This window comes from Odontesthes bonariensis, chromosome 22 (assembly GCF_027942865.1).
Source record: "Odontesthes bonariensis isolate fOdoBon6 chromosome 22, fOdoBon6.hap1, whole genome shotgun sequence".
NCBI classification, from domain to species: Eukaryota; Metazoa; Chordata; class Actinopteri; order Atheriniformes; family Atherinopsidae; genus Odontesthes; species Odontesthes bonariensis.
The window spans coordinates 1,322,577-1,341,227 of NC_134527.1; the positions used below are offsets into that span (position 1 = coordinate 1,322,577).

Genomic DNA, 18,651 nt, shown 5'->3' on the forward strand with positions numbered 1-18,651 from the left:
ATAAAATAAAATAAAGCTTAAGCTCACAGACAAACACGCAGGTTTTATTCAAACACAGCCGGTGTCATGTGTCGACTCTGTAGCCACGATAATCACCAAATACCTCCGACACACACCGAGGTGAGAAGCCTGAAAACGTTCGGCCGGAACACAGAGGACGCTCTAATGGCCGCCGGCACGCCGTCTTTACACACCGATACTGAAGGAATACAGCAGGAGCCATGACATGCACACAGTGAGCTTCATCAGTTCGGCTGGATTCACCAGCTTTACAAAACCTCACCCAGCAGACATCATGATAAAAACCCCGATCAGTTCGGCTGGATTCACCCTTTCTGAACATCATTTCAGCATTAATCAGGCCTCACATCCAGCTGTTTCCAGGTGTTGCTCTCCACCACTTTGTCCAAACATGGCTCCAAACTGTGCCATCACGACATATCTGCTGAGGTGGTGATGTTTCACTGACTGAGAGCAGGAGCACAGGAAAGGTAGCAGGAGGCTAAAAGACAAACGATCATTAGCGTCCTCCCGGTGTGACCCAGAGACACCTTTACAGGATCCTCCACACCAGCAGCATGACTCATCACAGGCTCACACTGCCAGGTTCTCCTGAGTGTTGTGGATGGATGACGGCTCAGTGAAGGTTATACAGAACAGAAGTGTTGATCAGCCTAATTTCTCTCTGTTCCTGCAACCTTTAAAGTGTCCTGATCAGCAGTTCTGCAGCTTCCTGAAGCTCTCTCAGAGTTTCTCTTTGGACATTTTCTGCTTCTTCCCTCATCTTCAGTCCAGTCCTTGTACCTGAGCATCTTCAGAGGAATGTGTTTTTTCTTTGTTCAGCCACTTAACTCTGAGCTGTGAACCATTCAGGCAGGAAAAAGGCTCCTAACTCAAGGCATGAACCAGTGCTGTGTCCAACTTAGCAAAGAAGCCGTTTTAAACTGGATCTGGTTTAGACGATCTTTAGTTTATAAGTTTCGCAAAAGATTTTTCTGTGAAAAACAACATTTTAAGAAAGCATCTGCATTTGTATGCATTTCGATGGCATTTCTAGCGAGAACTATGCAAAATATTTTCACAATATTCGTTCAGAGAATGTAGACGATCTTTTGTTTATTAGTTTCTCCAAAGATTTTAGTATCTCCTTGAAAAGACGTAACAATAAAACGTTTTGTACCGTTGTTAAGGTGGTTGCTATGGAGCAATGTAAATGAATAGGCCAAATAAAACGTGGTATAGTCACAATTTGGCCCCCAAAAATTGTGGCCCTCGGCCAGCGGAAAAAAGAAAATGGCCGACTGTCGACCTTTTTTTGTGAAAAACAGAACATTTTAAGAAAGCATCTGTATGCATTTCGATGGCATTTCTAGCACAACTATGCATAATATTTTCATAAGAATGTAGACGATCTTTAGTTTATTAGTGTCGCCAAAGATTTTAGAATCTCCTTGAAAAAAACGTAACAATAAAACGTTTTGTACCGTTGTTAAGGTGGTTGCTATGGAGCAATGTAAATGAATAGGCCAAATAAAACGTGGTATTGTCACAATTTTTGGGGGCCAAATTGTGACAATACCACGTTTTCCCTCGTTGACCAACATAGCTGTTACACGTTTTGCTGTGAGACCGGGTTGAAAGGACACAAGAAGTGGGCTGAAAATCAGCGACAGCAGGTCTGATGGAGGGATGAATCCTCCCCAGAGCCCGGAGCTCAACATTACTGAAGCAGTGTGGGATCATGTTGGCAGAGAACGGATCCAAAGGCAGCCCACATCCAAAGAAGAGCTTTGGGATGTCCTTCAAGAAGCCTGGAGAACTATTCCTGAAGACTCCTTAAAGAAAGGACAGAAAGCTTAAAGAAAAAAGGTTTATGCCCAGAGTGTATCCATCATACGGGTCGGGGATATGACGGTGCAGCCTGGATCCAGCATTAAGCCCTTTAACATCACTCTCAGGCTGTGTTCGAAACTACATACTGCATACTACCATACTGCATGCTTCATACTACATACTGCATACTTCCATACTACATACTGCATGCTTCATACTTCCATACTGCATACTTCCATACTACCATACTAACATACTGCATGCTTCATACTGCATACTTCCATACTACATACTGCCATACTAACATACTGCATGCTTCATACTACATACTGCCATACTACATGCTGCATACTACATACTGCAATACTACATGCTTCATACTTCCATACTGCATACTACATGCTTCCATACTACCATACTAACATACTGCATACTACATGCTTCCATACTAACATACTGCATGCTTCATACTACATACTGCATACTTCCATACTACATACTTCCATACTACATGCTTCATACTGCATACTACATACTACATTCTTCATACTTCCATACTACATGCTTCATACTCATCGATCAGACAGCATGCAGAGCGTTTACCCACAATGCATCTCGCTCCTGCCCGAGCTGAAATCAGCCGGCCTGAAGCTGAGTTCTCTTAAGCTCTAAACTCTGTAAACTTTAGCAACATTTGAAACATTTTCAGGTGAGAAAGTAGTCGTTTAGATCCCCAACGTGTTGAAAACCTGATAAAATACCGGCTGTTTACAATTTTCTTCCCACGAATTCGGCGCTACTAAAGCTAGCCGCAGTGAGCAACGCACTTCCTGTTATTTTCACAAAATAAAATACCCGTTGCCTTTTATCATAGGGAAAGCCATTACAATACAGTTGGTGCTTTTGTTTTGAAAACAGGAAGTGAACCTACCCTCGTTGTAGCTAGCTTGAAACTGCCGTTTTGACAGGAAATGACGATCGGCGACGTCACATTACGTTGCATCTTGGGTAGTTTGAGTATGAGTAGTAACCTCATGATGCATACCCAACATTTCGGAGAATCTAGTATGCATCCGGGAACTTCTCGCTTACTCAAACTTGCATACTAACTCAGAAAGTTAGTAGGAGAAGTAGGAGAAGTATGCGGTTTGGAACACAGCCTCAGACCCATTCCTCCACCTTCTCCTTCCTTAAACCATCAAACCTTCACCTCCGTGTTATCTTCAGGAAGCGAACACCGAGCCGTGTCTTATTCCCCCTTCAGACGTTATCTTCCAACCATCAGGGTTCACAGTGAGGTGAAGCACAGCCGACGACCAATCACTAAACAAACCTTTCCACCTTAAAAGAGTCGGGCGACTTCTCCGAGGCTCCACACTTCCAGCTGTGAAGCATTCAAAGAGTTCATTGAAAGTTGGCTGCTGTTCATTATGAGGTGACACAACAGCTTTATTTAGCTTCAACTCGATTTATGGGAAAGGAAAAAGAAGGTTTCTCATTGAGGGGTCATGTGAGTCAGGGGACGACTCGACTGTTGCATTAAACATGCGCTGACCTTTCCGGGCCAGCACAGAGCCAGCACCTCTCCGGCTGAGCTGCGTGATACAACACGCATTCATCCAGCTTCAGGATTAGCAAACAATATTAAGTATTCTGCAGCCTGCGCGGCTCAGTGATTAGGATGTGTGAGCACACACCGAGCGCCTCGGCCTGGAGAATGTTTTATGATTTCATAAAGACACGGCTGACAGTTTGATGAAGGAAGCCACCGTAAAATGGCTGGTGGTGTTTCTCCCGCTTTCCACGGCTGTTATTTACACACAGAAAAAGGTTCTCTGAGACGGGATGCAGGGAAAAACACACCTAAAAACACACCTAAAACCGAGTAAACTGAAGCTTCTTCCAGCCACATGATCCACAGGGGATGTTTGTCCTCCACAAAGACGGCAAATTTACTTTGAATAATTATTTAATGCATATAAACAGTGTAAAGAGTTCAGAAAGATGCTGTAAAACTGATCATTTCCATAGATTTTGATGTTCTGAAGCAGAGGGATTCTGGGCTTTCCCAACCATTAAATGTGTCAGTGTGAGAGCGCTTTGGTTTAAAAATAAAACCCAAGTTAAACTACGCAGTTTGAACTCTTTTATCCATCAAGTACTTCCTGTACAGCTCCTCCAATCGGATTCCTGCAGTGCCGTGTCATTCAGGGTGACGTCTGCCTCCACTCCAACTGCAGCATTAACAGGCCGGGCCTTTAATCAGCACTTTACTGCTGCTACAACCGGCATCTCCAACCAGCCGACAACCAGCCAATAACCAGCCAATAAACCAACCGATAACCAGCCAATAACCAGCCGATAATAAACCAACCGAAAACCAGCCAATAAACCAACCGATAACCAGCCAATAACCAGCCGATAAACCAACCGATAACCATCCAATAACCAGCCAATAAACCAACCGATAACCTACCAATAAACCAACCGATAAACCAGCTGATAACCAACCGATAACCAGGCGATAACCAACCAATAAACCAACCGATAACCAGCTGATAACCAACCAATAAACCAACCGATAACCTACCAATAAACCAACCGATAAACCAGCTGATAACCAGCCAATAACCAGCCGATAACCAACCAATAAACCAACCGATAACCAACCAATAAACCAACCGATAACCAGCTGATAACCAACCAATAAACCAACCGATAACCTACCAATAAACCAACCGATAAACCAGCTGATAACCAGCCAATAACCAGCCGATAACCAGCCAATAACCAACCAATAAACCAATCGATAACCTACCAATAAACCAACCGATAAACCAGCTGATAACCAGCCGATAACCAACCAATAAACCAACCGATAACCAGCTGATAACCAACCAATAAACCAACTGATAACCTACCAATATACCAACTGATAACCAGCCGATAAACCAACCGATAACCAGCCGATAAACCAACCGATAAACTAACCAATAAACCAGCCGACAACCAGCCGATAACCAACCAATAACCCAGCCGATAACCAGCTGATAACCAACCGATAACCAGCTGATAACCAACCAATAACCAACCGATAAACTAACCAATAAACCAGCCGATAACCAACCAATAAACTAACCAATAAACCAGCCGACAACCAACCGATAACCAGCCGATAACCAACCGATAACCAGCCAATAACCAACAATAAACTAACCAATAAACCAGCCGACAACCAACCGATAACCAACCGATAACCAGCCAATAACCAACCAATAAACTAACCAATAAACCACCCGACAACCAGCCGATAACCAACCAATAACCCAGCCGATAACCAATTGATAACCAACCGATAACCAGCTGATAACCAACCAATAACCAACCGATAAACTAACCAATAAACCAGCCGATAACCAACCAATAAACTAACCAATAAACCAGCCGACAACCAACCGATAACCAGCCAATAACCAACCACAAACTAACCAATAAACCAGCCGACAACCAGCCGATAACCAACCAATAACCCAGCCGATAACCAACCGATAACCAGCTGATAACCAACCAATAACCCAGCCGATAACCAACCGATAACCAGCTGATAACCAACCAATAAACTAACCAATAAACCAGCTGACAACCAACCGATAACCAACCGATAAACTAACCAATAAACCAGCCGACAACCAACCGATAACCAACCAATAACCCAGCCGATAACCAACCGATAACCAGCTGATAACCAACCAATAACCAACCGATAAACTAACCAATAAACCAGCCGATAACCAACCAATAAACTAACCAATAAACCAGCCGACAACCAACCGATAACCAGCCAATAACCAGCCGATAAACCAACCAATAAACCAGCCGACAACCAACCGATAACCAGCCGATAAACCAACCAATAAACCAACCGATAACCAGCCGATAACCCAATCGATAAACTAAACAATAAACCAGCCGATAACCAACCAATAACCAGCTGATAAACCAACCGATAAACTAAACAATAAACCAGCCGATAACCAGCTGATAACCAACCGATAACCAGCTGATAACCAACCAATAACCAACCGATAAACTAACCAATAAACCAGCCGACAACCAGCCGATAACCAACCAATAATCCAGCCGATAACCAGCTGATAACAAACCGATAACCAGCCGATAACCAGCCAATAACCAGCTGATAACAAACCGATAACCAGCCAATAACCCAGCCGATAACCCAGCCGATAACCAGCTGATAACAAACCGATAACCAGCCGATAACCAGCCAATAACCCAGCCGATAACCCAGCCGATAACCAGCTGATAACCAACCGATAACCAGCCAATAACCAACCAATAACCCAACCGATAACCATCCAATAACCAACCGATAACATCCAATAACCAACCGATAAACCAACCGATAACATCCAATAACCAACCAATAAACCAACCGATAACCATCCAATAACCAACCGATAAACCAATCGATAACCAACTGAAAACCCAACCGATAACCAGCCGATTACTAACAGCTAGAAACAGCTTTCCTGAGTCAGTTCTGACCAAACCAACATCGATCAGCTGTTCGTGCCTCTCAGAAAAACATGGCCAACATGCGTTGAGATGAAAGATCAACAGCTGAAATCAACCGTTCATCTCCTGAGTGAGCGCCAGGTTTGGTCCACAGCTCCGATCATCCAGCAGTTCGATGGAACAGATATATCTGGATCAACACCATCAGTCAACACATAAAATCCTTTGATTAGTCAGCTCTTCTTTACAGGCAGTTAAAGGCTAGTTGTGTTTAATTTAGCCAAAGTCAAACAGAAGCCTCCAGAAGCTAAAGTTTTAACAACCTGAAAACCAAACCTACATAAGAGCTCACACACAAGCTAATGCTAACTCTTTCAATATAAATCCATCTGAAACAGTTTGCAGCATAATGAGTTTTATGTCTTTGTTTGTATTTATATATATATATATATATATATATATATATATATATATATATATATATATACATATATACACACACATATATACACACACACACTCACAAATCAATCAACAGTAAACAACAGTCACTTCTTTAATTAAATTACACATGGAAGCATGATTAAAACCATGACAGCGTGTCTCCTGCTAATTTTAGAGCCACTTCCTCCATGACTGGGGCTCCCTGGAGTAAAGAAGTCATTTAGAAACACGGCGCTCTCAGCCCGGCTCCTGACTTTATGCCCACACAACTGTTTGACTGCCAAACTCAAACAAACGAAGAAGCGGATGTTTGGTCCTGGAGCGGCCGGGGCTGTTTGCAGAGGCCGCCTGGGTGAAAGCGCTCAAAATCCAAATCTGCTGCGCTCGCCAAGCAAATTCAGGCGAGTTAAATCAACTGGTAAGAGCTCTGACTGTTTAATTTACAACAACAACAACAGCACACAGAAGGGGAAGCGAGGCCGTGCACACTCAGCAGACGGCGTGATTCATGCACCAGCTCTACCACCTGATTGGCTGACTGGATCCACAGGGCGCCCCCATAAAGAATCAGAGCGTATGGACGGCGTCTCCGGCCCACATCAGCATGTTAAAGCGGCTTCATGGCATCTTCTGGGGGCCGGTACCGTCCATCACCGCAGATTGGGTGAGACTGACGTGGCCCCAAACAGATGGTGTAACCTTTCACGTGCCAGAAATGCTCAAATTTCAAATAATGGAGGCAGAAAGCAGTGTGACACAGTTCAAACACACAGACGGACACGAGGAAAATTCATGGTGCCACAGTCTGCAGGGGGGGGGTAAAGGGTCAGGGGCAGCATGGAAAGTGGGCAACAAAGAGGCTGACATCTGCCTCTGTGGAGAGGGCCGGTCCTGACCAGCGTTAAAGAGAGCGCCGACCGCCATCAGAACCTGAGACGCCGCTGCACGTCCTCTAGGGCTGAGCGATTTTATCCATACTGCGATATATGTCGATATATACTTTCCCGATAAAGTATCGATTTATTTATTTGTCTGTGGGAGGGGTCGGGAAAAGCTGGCTGCAGCCATAAAGATGCTGAAAACTCGAGTGCCAGGATACGACGTGCCATGATGGACACACTGCAGGGGTGCTCGCCTGCTCACGGCGTGCCCTGCACCACATGCTGGGGCCTCAGCGACGTGCATCCAGCCGCTCGTTCAGCCTGCGACTGAACCCGATGCCGAGCGCTCGCCCTCCATCTGACGCCTTTCTGTACTTTGATGCTCTTTAACTCAAAGACCGATTACAGAGATATGTGAGAACAGCTGTTTCAGAGCATCTGGGGTCAGGCTGGGTGGGACTAAAGCTTCATCACATGATGCAGCGAACACGCCGTCCTGTGATAACCTGGAGATGGTGTTAGTGATGTGTCACATTTTAATGGCCCATGCTCCTCTGACATGCTCTCCTGCTGTTTTACTGAACTCTCTGTGGGCGGCTGATGCTCACTGGAGTGACCCTGACCCAGGTCATCTTGTTAGGCAAACGGCTCTCAACAGAAAGGCGTTTGCTCCCCTTTTCTGCATCTGATCACCTCCAAACTGGAGCAGAAACCAGCCTGAGTATCAGACTCAGTTTAGCTTTAAAGGCTAACGGATGAGTATCAGCTTCGGTTTAGCTTTAAAGGCTAACGGATGAGTATCAGCTTCGGTTTAGCTTTAAAGGCTAACGGATGAGTATCAGCTTCAGTTTAGCTTTAAAGGCTAACGGATGAGTATCAGCTTCGGTTTAGCTTTAAAGGCTAACGGATGAGTATCAGCTTCGGTTTAGCTTTAAAGGCTAACGGATGAGTATCAGCTTCAGTTTAGCTTTAAAGGCTAACGGATGAGTATCAGATTCAGTTTAGCTTTAGAGGCTAACGGATGAGTATCAGCTTCAGTTTAGCTTTAAAGGCTAACGGATGAGTATCTGATTCAGTTTAGCTTTAAAGGTTAACGGATGAGTATCTGATTCAGTTTAGCTTTAAAGGCTAACGGATGAGTATCTGATTCAGTTTAGCTTTAAAGGCTAACGGATGAGTATCAGCTTCAGTTTAGCTTTAAAGGCTAACGGATGAGTATCTGATTCAGTTTAGCTTTAAAGGCTAATGGATGAGTATCAGACTCAGTTTAGCTTTAAAGGCTAACGGATGAGTATCAGCTTCAGTTTAGCTTTAGAGGCAAACGGATGAGCATCAGCTTCGGTTTAGCTTTAGAGGCTAACGGATGAGTATCTGATTCAGTTTAGCTTTAAAGGCTAACGGATGAGTATCAGACTCAGTTTAGCTTTAGAGGCTAACGGATGAGTATCAGCTTCAGTTTAGCTTTAAAGGCTAACGGATGAGTATCTGATTCAGTTTAGCTTTAAAGGCTAATGGATGAGTATCAGACTCAGTTTAGCTTTAAAGGCTAACGGATGAGTATCAGCTTCAGTTTAGCTTTAGAGGCAAACGGATGAGCATCAGCTTCGGTTTAGCTTTAGAGGCTAACGGATGAGTATCTGATTCAGTTTAGCTTTAAAGGCTAACGGATGAGTATCAGACTCAGTTTAGCTTTAGAGGCTAACGGATGAGTATCTGATTCAGTTTAGCTTTAAAGGTTAACGGATGAGTATCTGATTCAGTTTAGCTTTAAAGGCTAACGGATGAGTATCAGCTTCAGTTTAGCTTTAAAGGCTAATGGATGAGTATCAGACTCAGTTTAGCTTTAGAGGCTAACGGATGAGTATCAGACTCAGTTTAGCTTTAGAGGCTAACGGATGAGTATCAGCTTCAGTTTAGCTTTAAAGGCTAACGGATGAGTATCAGCTTCGGTTTAGCTTTAAAGGCTAACGGATGAGTATCAGCTTCAGTTTAGCTTTAAAGGCTAACGGATGAGTATCTGATTCAGTTTAGCTTTAAAGGCTAACGGATGAGTATCTGATTCAGTTTAGCTTTAAAGGCTAACGGATGAGTATCTGATTCAGTTTAGCTTTAGAGGCTAACGGATGAGTATCAGACTCAGTTTAGCTTTAGAGGCTAACGGATGAGTCTGCCATTAAATGCCAGCAGTAAATGCTGGTTGTTTGTACTCTTGTTGACTCGACATCATATCGTGCCGCCCGACAGGCGGCCATCAGATCCTCTGATAAGGCTGTGAGAATCATGACGGATGGCGAGATGGGCGCGGACGCCACGCTCCGGTGAGCGCGGCGCCGCTCTCTGGGACTCTCATTGTTCTCCCTGAAACCTCGGCCCTCACCTCTCCCGTCCTCATCGTCCCCCTTTTTCATTCCTCCTTTAATCAATTTTGCTTCTCCCCTACCGACAGGCAAAATGCGGCAGTTCTGCCGCGGTTGCCACAGCGACCGGGAACAGTTGCTAGGCAACGCTCAACTCTCCATCATCCATTCCAGCAGTCTGACAGATGGAGAGGGAGAACGCCGAGGCAGGAGCGAGTGGAGAAAGGAAACAGAGGAGAGATGATGCAATCAGCTCATCAACGATGAACTTTCTGCTTTCATGTGAGAAATAAAAAGAATTTAAACAAGTTTAAATAAATTTAAATAAACAGAACAGATTATCACAGAGTCTGAAGCACATTTAAGGTGGACGGGGAGCCTTCAGATATAAACCTGCTACTGTTTAACAGCAACAGAACAGATTATTACAGAGTCTGAAGATCATTTAAGGCGAGACACGGCAGGCAAAAACATTTTTCATGCACTGATCAATTTTAAGATTTTATATCCAGTCTGCTCCTTCAACATGTGTTCTTTCAACCTGCTATAAAGAAAACATTGAAAACATAAATTAAAATGTTTATTTTATTACATTTTGTTTACTCGCGGCAGCGTGTTTCGCCCGAATTTACCCAAAAGTTAGCATTCCAACGCGCCATGCCGAGCTTCGGCTATTTACTGAAGTCTGTCATGACCGGTGTCGTTCTAAAGCTCTGAGTCTCCTTCACGATGATATGAAACCCAAATAATGGCACTTCCTTTCTACCAGTAACCAATCACGAATGTCTAAAGGCGGATTTATAGCTAATGACAGAATCTGATTGGCTGCTGCTCGTTTCTGCTAACGTGATTCGCTCAGACGCATCACATGGTGGACTCTGACGCTCCGAAAATGCCCCATAACACCGAAACTTTCAAAGAAAAGAAAGCAACAATTGCGCTGTGGAAGATGCAATAAAAGAAAATATATTAGATCAGCTGATGAAGCAGCACACCTGAGCGTAAACTGTCGTTAGGAAACCGAGTTAATGACAGCGGCAGGTCATACATGTCGCATTATATTCTTTATTAATAAGATTATTTTAATTCAATATTAGTATTACTAAGGGCCTGAGCATTTATTCTGTTTTTGAGCAATTGTTTCCAATACGAATGTATTGAATTCCCTTATTTAAATCTTTAAATGCCGTTTTCTCAAAACCAGTTTTTTGTATTTTTCCAGTATCAGTATCTCAGCCTATGGAGCACCTACTAACACCAAACTTTCCAGTTATACACTTAGCAGTATTCTGAAGATATTTACAGAAGGATTTGTTGATAAATCATTCCTGGCCTGATTTATATGACATTATAATTAAAAAAAAAAAATGGCAAAATATGGACAGAATATTTTGATTTCCTAGGAAATTAAAGCAGATATCCTGAAATCCCTCTGTAATTTTCTTTTCACTTTGTGTGTAAACAAAATGAAAAAAATATTTTGCACCTGGTTTTATCATATGTTCAGATCTATCTTCGGGAAATATATGCAAATGTGCGCATATTTAATGAGATAATGCCTCATTTGCATAATTAAACATACAAATGTCTAAAACTTGTAGTACATTTTTTTTTTTCATACTTGTATAAGTAATGAACTGAGGAAGTTTCATGGTGAAATCTATTATTTTAAAATATTACCCTATTCACCTGGACAGCAACAGAACAGATTATCACAGTCTGGCCTCTAAAATCCATTCAAACCAAGTTGTTCTGATCCTGGATTTCACCAGTTAAAGGAATAATGCTGGCTCACTGGTGCTTAAAGGAGTTGGGAAAGAAGTCAGCTGATACGCACATTTACAGTCACGTTTCTGCAGACCTGAGACTCCACGCGAGGCGGCTAACGCGCCTGCTATCAGTCTGTTTGCCGAGACTCAAACCGGGCCGATGGAAGCTGTGAATCCAGAAGGAGGAGCTGAGGCTGCAGCCATGTTTTATTGTTCAGCTGGAACTGAAACACCGATGAATCGATACTGCAGAAAGCCAAATTTTATGAACCGATGAGCACGTCCAAGATGAAGCAGTGGTCAGCGCGGCTGCTATATTTAGCCCACACAGGCCGGCCCTTACGTAACCATCACCCTGCCCGACCCCGATTCTGTGAGGCCCGCGGACTGAGCTTTCCCCCACCGGATGGAAACCTCCGCTGCTTCGTAACGCTCTGAAACAAGCCAGCAGAGGAGGAAGAGGCCGCCACCACTGTTCTCTGAAGCGCCTTCTGTTTCTGAAACGCTCCTTTTTAGCTACTGGCTGTGTTCCAAACCGCATACTTTTCCTACTACTCCTACTAACTTTCTGAGTTAGTATGCGAGTTTGAGTAAGCGAGAAGTTCCCGGGTGCATACTAGATTCTCCTAAATGTTGGGTATGCATCATGAGGTTACTACTCATACTCAAACTACCCAAGATGCAACGTAACGTGACGTCGCCGATCGTCATTTCCTGTCAAAACGGCAGTTTCAAGCTAGCTACAACGAGGGTAGGTTCACTTCCTGTTTTCAAAACAAAAGCACCAATTGTATGGTAATGGCTTTCCCTATGATAAAAGGCAACGGGTATTTTATTTTGTGAAAATAACCGGAAGTGCGTTGCTCACTGCGGCTAGCTTTAGTAGCGCCGAATACTCATCGATCAGACAGTATGCAGAGCGTTTACCCACAATGCATCTCGCTCCTGCCCGAGCCGAAATCAGCCGGCCTGAAGCTGATTTCTCTTAAGCTCTAAACTCTGTAAACTTTAGCAACATTTGAAACATTTTCAGGTGAGAAAGTAGTCGTTTAGATCCCCAACGTGTTGAAAACCTGACAAAATACCGGCTGTTTACAATTTTGTTCCCACGAATTCGGTGCAACTAAAGCTAGCCGCAGTGAGCAACGCACTTCCGGTTATTTTCACAAAATAAAATACCCGTTGCCTTTTATCATAGGGAAAGCCATTACCATACCCTACGTTGCATCTTGGGTAGTTTGAGTATGAGTAGTAACCTCATGATGCATACCCAACATTTAGGAGAATCTAGTATGCATCCGGGAACTTCTCGCTTACTCAAACTCGCATACTAACTCAGAAAGTTAGTAGGAGTAGTATGCAAACACAGCCCTGGTGAGAATGACTCCCTGCCAGCGCTCTAACGGACGTATTTCAGGCAGCGCCCGTCGTGCAGCTAATGAAATAGATTCAAAGCCGTGTGGACTGTAGCGCCCCCTGTTGGAGTGGCTGTTTCTCTGAGAGATGCAGTCCACTCCCAATACCAGGAGAGTCCAGAAAACAGTGTTTTCCTCTGTGGACTGGAGAGGAAGTGTGAGGCTGAGGCCTTCAGTACACTCAGAGAGCGGCTCCCACATCTGGAGAGTGTCACTGGAAAGTGATAACAACTTATTTTAGACCCGAGGATCAGCCAAAAGAAATCCAGCAGGTTTTACAAAAAGCTGGAGGGAGGCGTCCGACGCTGTTCCAGAAGCTTTCCAAAGAGCAGCTTTACTTGGTGTGCAGCACATTATTATTATTATTATTATTATAATAATTATAACTCGTATAACCTCAGGGTGCCGAGGTTTGGGAGCTGCTGCGTCACATGGAGAGGATCACCTATAACTTACATAAAGAGCCATAAACAAACTAATATTCCAGTGACTGAATGAGGGTCAGAGCTGCTGGTTGGATGCTGGCTGCTCTGTAAAGCTGTATGGCTGCATGATGTGTAAACAAAGAGAAATCTGCATCATTGCCCCTGGATGTTTCCTCTGGAAGCCGATAACTTCCTCTGGTGTGAACCTTTAACTCAGAAACCCAACGAGCACGGGGGGGGGGGGGGCTTTTTAAAACAGTCTGACTCCTTTGATGCTCAAACGTGCACCGACTGAGTCTCCTGGAGGACAAACATTCCAGCAGCGCTGCTGCGTCTTCCTCCTGACCTTGGTTGCCATGGCAGCCTACGGGGCTCGTCAAGCTGAAGGACGAGTCCTGTTCCGAGTGATAAAAATCAAAAGCAGACGTGCAGCTCGGCCACAAATGTCGATTAAAAAAGGCTCCCAGATCTGCAGCCTGACGGGCGCTGAGGTGAACCCGGGCCTCAGATAAGCTGCATCATACGGGTCAAAGCGCCTCCGAGTGCGACGCAAACCAAAGGGAGCGCCCTTAAGTTGAGCGTCAGGACGACTCGGCAGCGTTCCGCTCTGAATGCGGCACAATGAGCGGCGTTCCCGAGGAGTCAGGGAAGTGTTAGGATTTAGTGTTTGGGCTGACAGGGGCAGGTGGGCCGCCGTTTGAAACGGTTTGAAGAGGTTTGAAGCAGTTTAAAACGATTTGAAGCCTTTTTTAAACGTTTTGAAGCCTTTTTTAAATGTTTTGAAGCAGTTTGAAACGTTTTGAAGCAGTTTGAAACGATTTGAAGCCTTTTTGAAGCCTTTTTGAAGCCTTTTTGAAACGGTTTGAAGCAGTTTGAAGCAGTTTGAAATGATTTGAAGCCTTTTTGAAGCCTTTTTGAAGCCTTTTCGAAACGGTTTGAAGCGGTTTGAAGCAGTTTGAAGCGATTTGAAGCCTTTTTGAAACGTTTTGAAGCCGTTTGAAGCGGTTTGAAGCAGTTTGAAGCCTTTTTGAAACGTTTGAAGCCGTTTGAAGCGGTTTGAAGCAGTTTGAAGCAATTTGAAGCAATTTGAAGCCTTTTTGAAACCTTTTGAAACGTTTGAAGCTGTTTGAAGCGGTTTGAAGCCTTTTTGAAACGGTTTGAAACGTTTGAAGCTGTTTGAAGCGGGTTGAAGCCTTTTTGAAGCAGTTTGAAACGTTTTGAAGCAGTTTGAAGCAGTTTGAAACGATTTGAAGCCTTTTTGAAGCCTTTTTGAAGCCTTTTTGAAGCCTTTTCGAAACGGTTTGAAGCGGTTTGAAGCAGTTTGAAGCGATTTGAAGCCTTTTTGAAACGTTTTGAAGCCGTTTGAAGCGGTTTGAAGCAGTTTGAAGCCTTTTTGAAACGTTTGAAGCCGTTTGAAGCAATTTGAAGCCTTTTTGAAACCTTTTGAAACGTTTGAAGCTGTTTGAAGCGGTTTGAAGCCTTTTTGAAACGGTTTGAAACGTTTGAAGCTGTTTGAAGCGGTTTGAAGCCTTTTTGAAACGTTTGAAGCTGTTTGAAGCGGTTTGAAGCCTTTTTGAAACGGTTTGAAACGTTTGAAGCTGTTTGAAGCGGTTTGAAGCGATTTGAAGCCTATTTGAAGCCTTTTCGAAACGGTTTGAAGCGGTTTGAAGCAGTTTGAAGCGATTTGAAGCCTTTTTGAAACGTTTTGAAGCCGTTTGAAGCGGTTTGAAGCAGTTTGAAGCCTTTTTGAAACGTTTGAAGCCGTTTGAAGCGGTTTGAAGCAGTTTGAAGCAATTTGAAGCAATTTGAAGCCTTTTTGAAACCTTTTGAAACGTTTGAAGCTGTTTGAAGCGGTTTGAAGCCTTTTTGAAACGGTTTGAAACGTTTGAAGCTGTTTGAAGCGGGTTGAAGCCTTTTTGAAGCAGTTTGAAACGTTTTGAAGCAGTTTGAAGCAGTTTGAAACGATTTGAAGCCTTTTTGAAGCCTTTTTGAAGCCTTTTTGAAGCCTTTTCGAAACGGTTTGAAGCGGTTTGAAGCAGTTTGAAGCGATTTGAAGCCTTTTTGAAACGTTTTGAAGCGGTTTGAAGCAGTTTGAAGCCTTTTTGAAACGTTTGAAGCCGTTTGAAGCAATTTGAAGCCTTTTTGAAACCTTTTGAAACGTTTGAAGCTGTTTGAAGCCTTTTTGAAACGGTTTGAAACGTTTGAAGCTGTTTGAAGCGGTTTGAAGCCTTTTTGAAACGTTTGAAGCTGTTTGAAGCGGTTTGAAGCCTTTTTGAAACGGTTTGAAACGTTTGAAGCTGTTTGAAGCGGTTTGAAGCGATTTGAAGCCTATTTGAAGCCTTTTTGAAACGGTTTGAAGCAGTTTGAAGCCTTTTTGAAACGTTTTGAAATGGTTTGAAGCCGTTTGAACCCAGTCAAAGCGAGGCAAAGCCTCGGCGTAGCCATGACGGAGGTAGATGGATTATCACAGCGTGGATGAGTCCGTCCTGCAGTACCCGGGCAGGTCGGTGTTTCCATATTTACAGGAAGTTCATCAACACATGATTGTTTGTCCAAAGGTTTCTGTGCTCCCTTACAGGTGGGAGCACCTCCGCGGTCCCGTCCCGCTTGAATGTGCATGAACAGCTAGCTTTTACCACTCATGCAAAGCCACACATTTGCCATTCAAATGTCTCTGAGCCGTTCTCTGGAAGTATCTGTCTGGTGGAGGCTTCTGCTGCACCTGCCTGCGCTCACCAGACTCCACCACGACTGAGGCCCACAGATAAAATGGTCATCAGGGCTGTTCTTACTGTCGGACATGTGGCGGTGCTTCATACGGTCATCAGCAGCAATGATAAGCGAGCTCCAGAGGGGACGGTTTTACAGAAGCTTCCACAGTTAAACCACCATCATCAGCACCAGAACCTGGTTCGAGCTGGTCCCAAAGAGGAAAACTGAACCAGAAAATGACAGTCAGGAGCTCATTTATGTCTATAAACTGAGCCTTTTCTGAGATTTGGAGCAGATTTCCTATACCAGCCACTTCTAGTTTAAAGAAACATCTGTTTATTAATGTTTATTACGTCTGAAGCAGAACTTTGGGAGTTCAGATGTGGAAAATGATCCATCTGATCTTTCTTTGATGTCAAACGTTTAGCCACAACATTCTGAATATCATGTTTAGTAATGTTAATGTGTTGGATCAGATCATGACTCAGACCCTCTGATCAGAGTTCTGTGGTTTTATCTCAGATTGTTCTGTTAGTGGAGCTCAGCCCGCTCTGATCGATGAACACAGTTCCACCTAAAGTATTACTGCCTTTCCACGAGGGCATCAGAGGTTCCAGAAAGGTGTGGACCCAGCGTCTGCTCGCCCACGGCCGAGGGAAAGCATGGGCGGCCAGACGTGAGGAAAACAGAGAAATAAAGAGCAGGAGTCAGAGGAGAGCTGAAGACAATTAACGCTGCCTGTTCTCCCGGGGAGGCTGAGACCAGAGAAGAGTAAGTAAAGCCAGCCGAAAGCCCGCGGGGCTGCCGGGCTCCCCCGGTGCAGCGCAGCGCTGTCAGCTCGGCACAGAGGCGCCGCCTCCACCCGGAGAGCTGGAGGAAGCAGGAAGCATGAGGCTGTGCACGGATGCACGGAGCCGCCGCCACAAACACAACATACTACATACTCCATACTCCATACTGCATACTTCCATACTACATACTTCCATACTACATACTATGCAGAGCGTTTACCCACAATGCATTTCACTCCTGCCCGAGCCGAAATCAGCCGGCCTGAAGCTGATTTCCCTTAAGCTCTAAACTCTGTAAACTTTAGCAACATTTGAAACATTTTCAGGAGAGAAAGTAGTCGTTTAGATCCCCAACGTGTTGAAAACCTGACAAAATACCGGCTGTTTACCATTTTGTTCCCACGAATTCGGCGCTACTAAAGCTAGCCGCAGTGAGCAACGCACTTCCTGTTATTTTCACAAAATAAAATACCCGTTGCCTTTTATCATAGGGAAAGCCATTACCATACAATTGGTGCTTTTGTTTTGAAAACAGGAAGTGAACCTACCCTCGTTGTAGCTAGCTTGAAACTGCCGTTTTGACAGGAAATGACGATCGGCGACGTTACGTTGCATCTTGGGTAGTTTGAGTATGAGTAGTAACCTCATGATGCATACCCAACATTTAGGAGAATCTAGTACGCATCCGGGAACTTCTGCTTACTCAAACTCGCATACTAACTCAGAAAGTTAGTAGGAGAAGTAGGAGAGGTAGGAGAAGTATGCGTTTGGAACACAGACTCAGATTATTGATCCGATGATGTGAACACTTTGATCTGAGCGCTGAGACGGTTTCCTGAGCTGTTTTACAAGAAATTAACAAATCATGAGAGATAAAGTAAAGTCGACTTTTCCGGCACAAATGCCCGGTTTCTGGTCCCGTTCCCTGTGAACAGGGAGCGTTCTGCTCTGGTTTTTAATCCCTGTGAGCCACAGAAACAGAGTCTGGTTCTTCCCTCTGGATGAACTGAGCAGGTTAAGATGCTTCTGTAACGACTAATCGCCTTTAATCCTGATCCATGACGCAGTTCCAGGTGGCAGCAGAAGCTTCGCTCTGAGCGGCGGCAGCGTGAGAAAGAGGAGGAAGACGGGAACTTTGCCTCAGAGTCGTTCCTCCAGGCGCCGCTCAAACAGAACAGAACACACAGTGTTTCCCATACATTGAGGAAACTATGGCGGCCCGCCATAGTTTCCGAATCCCAATCGTTTGAAACACAGCGATTTTTTTATTTTTTTTTATTTTTTTTTGGAAACACAGCGATTTCCTCGAAAACCAACCAATATGACTATACAACAGGTGAATTAGTAATTAAACATGTCCTAAAGTGTGCAATGTCAGAGTTTTGAAGTTTAGTGGCAAAAAAAAGGTTTATGTGTTATTAGTCGCTGTCGGGGCGATTGACACACAAGTTATAGATCAGTGGGTGCGCGTGCATAAAGGTCAGCTGT

General features: G+C 44.2%; 1 protein-coding gene across 2 annotated transcripts in view; it reads right to left on the reverse strand.

The window, feature by feature from the left end:
* grk3 (G protein-coupled receptor kinase 3) overlaps positions 1 to 18,651 on the reverse strand; it is a 78,653-nt gene that overhangs the window by 38,952 nt on the left and 21,050 nt on the right. Inside the window, exon 1 of one of the 2 annotated variants that reach the window (XM_075455204.1) lies at positions 3,044 to 3,212. The exons of the other annotated variant lie outside the window; for it this stretch is intronic. The gene's annotated coding sequence lies outside the window, so the exon portion shown is untranslated. Of the gene's footprint in view, positions 1 to 3,043; positions 3,213 to 18,651 lie in introns of those variants that run through there. 2 annotated transcript variants of the gene reach the window in all.